This window comes from Ranitomeya variabilis, unplaced genomic scaffold (assembly GCF_051348905.1).
Source record: "Ranitomeya variabilis isolate aRanVar5 unplaced genomic scaffold, aRanVar5.hap1 Scaffold_193, whole genome shotgun sequence".
Taxonomy (NCBI): Eukaryota; Metazoa; Chordata; class Amphibia; order Anura; family Dendrobatidae; genus Ranitomeya; species Ranitomeya variabilis.
Window position 1 is genome coordinate 120,001 of NW_027507978.1, and position 2,500 is coordinate 122,500.

Below are 2,500 nucleotides of genomic sequence, written 5' to 3' on the forward strand. Positions count from 1 at the left end.
GTGCGGGTCGTCGGACCGCTGCCGTACCACGGTTCGGGTCAAACTCCCCACAGCTCGGCCGCCTCCGTCCGTAGACGGGAGGGCGACCGCCGGCGTGCGCGCCCAAGGACGAGTGCCTGAAACCCGGGGGGGGGTAACAGAGGAAGGAGACCGCCCGCCGTAAACCGACGCGGGCTCCAAAGCCCGGGCCGAGCGAGCGGCACCACCTCCCCACCCGGGAGCGCTGAGCCAGATCGATCGGAAGAAAGGGCAGGGGCTCGGGTGGAACCCCTGCCTCCGTTCTTCCCCTCGGGGGAGACGGGGAAGAAACGTGCCCCTGGAGTCCTGGAAGCGAGTGTCCGGCGCGCTCCGGGCGCCCTCGAGACGGAAGCCGGGTCGCGGTGCGATTCTCTCATAGGTCTCCCCGTTGGCGCGGAAGCGGGAGACATCCGACACAGAGAAACGCCGAGCCCGCTCCGAGGGGACAAAGTCAGAAGGAGCGATCCGCCCTCCCAGAGCCCTCCTGCGGACGAGGACTCTGGATCTGCCCCCCTTCTGACGACCGTCGCCCTCAGAGGACAGGAACCCACGTGGGGAGGGTCCGTTCGGGCTCGGGCGACCCAGGAAACGCGTCTCGGACTCGGGACGGACAACCGGCAAAAGTCCCCCTGGAGCCGCGGAAGCCTGGTCTCGGCGCGAGTGCGAACTTCCATGCAAAAGGGGGGTACTCGCCAAACCGCCTACCCGAGTCGAGGAACCACGAAAACAACGGATTTTGGTCGGGGCCGAGAGGTACCTCTCTCTCCTATATCCTGCAGCTGGTGTGCAAAACTGGGTATTTGCATGGTGAGACACCGACCCCCACTTTAAGGGAACAAAGTCAAAAAGTGTCCGACCTCCTGGAGCCGTGCGGCGGATCCGGCGGCCAGAAATTTCCTCATTCCGGTTCTATTTTTTTTTTTTTCGAATTTGCGAAATTTGGAGGCCAGGCGGCGTAGCTGGGACCTGGACTAGCTCGAAACACCCTGAACCGGTGAGCGGAATCGATTTCCCAAAGTTCTACGGCTCCCGGAAGCCAAAAACAGCTCGCCGGAAAATTTCAAAGTCCCAAGGACTCTTTCTTGAAAATCAATCCGGGGGCCATGGAAGTGTCCTCGGTACAACCTCAGAGCTTTCCCCCGCCTGGAAGTCTGACAGCGGTCTGACGTTTTTCAAAGTTTTGAGCTCTCTGTTTGTTCTCAAAGTCACAAAATCGCTTTTTTTCAGTTTTCCACCCAGCAGACCCAAACTTCACCCCCACTTAGGTCACTGTCTAGGGGCGCCTTACGACATATTGACGCCCCTTTAGGGTGGAAGTAGGGGAAATGGGTGATTTTTACACAAAATCGGAAATTTCTCAAAATTTTTCTAAGTGTCAAGGACTCTTCCAGAAAATCTCCCCCAGGCTCCTGGAAGCGTCCCCGGTACACCTCTGGCGGCTGCCCCCGCCTGGAAGTCCGACACACGCCTGAAATTTTCAAAGTATGAAAATACGCATTTTCATCCAAAAATTCAACTTTCCCCCCGTGCACCGCAAACTTCACCCCCACTTAGGTCACTGCCTTGGGGTGCCTTACAACATATTGACGCCCCCCTGGGGTGGAAGTAGGGGAAATGTGACATTTTTCACAAAATCGAGATTTTCTCAAAATTTTTCTAAGTGTCAAGGACTCTTCCAGAAAATCTCCCCCAGGCTCCTGGAAGCGTCCCCGGTACACCTCTGGCGGCTGCCCCCGCCTGGAAGTCCGACACACGCCTGAAATTTTCAAAGTATGAAAATACGCATTTTCATCCAAAAATTCAACTTTCCCCCCGTGCACCGCAAACTTCACCCCCACTTAGGTCACTGCCTTGGGGTGCCTTACAACATATTGACGCCCCCCTGGGGTGGAAGTAGGGGAAATGTGACATTTTTCACAAAATCGAGATTTTCTCAAAATTTTTCTAAGTGTCAAGGACTCTTCCAGAAAATCTCCCCCAGGCTCCTGGAAGCGTCCCCGGTACACCTCTGGCGGCTGCCCCCGCCTGGAAGTCCGACACACGCCTGAAATTTTCAAAGTATGAAAATACGCATTTTCATCCAAAAATTCAACTTTCCCCCCGTGCACCGCAAACTTCACCCCCACTTAGGTCACTGCCTTGGGGTGCCTTACAACATATTGACGCCCCCCTGGGGTGGAAGTAGGGGAAATGTGACATTTTTCACAAAATCGAGATTTTCTCAAAATTTTTCTAAGTGTCAAGGACTCTTCCAGAAAATCTCCCCCAGGCTCCTGGAAGCGTCCCCGGTACACCTCTGGCGGCTGCCCCCGCCTGGAAGTCCGACACACGCCTGAAATTTTCAAAGTATGAAAATACGCATTTTCATCCAAAAATTCAACTTTCCCCCCGTGCACCGCAAACTTCACCCCCACTTAGGTCACTGCCTTGGGGTGCCTTACAACATATTGACGCCCCCCTGGGGTGGAAGTAGGGGAAATGT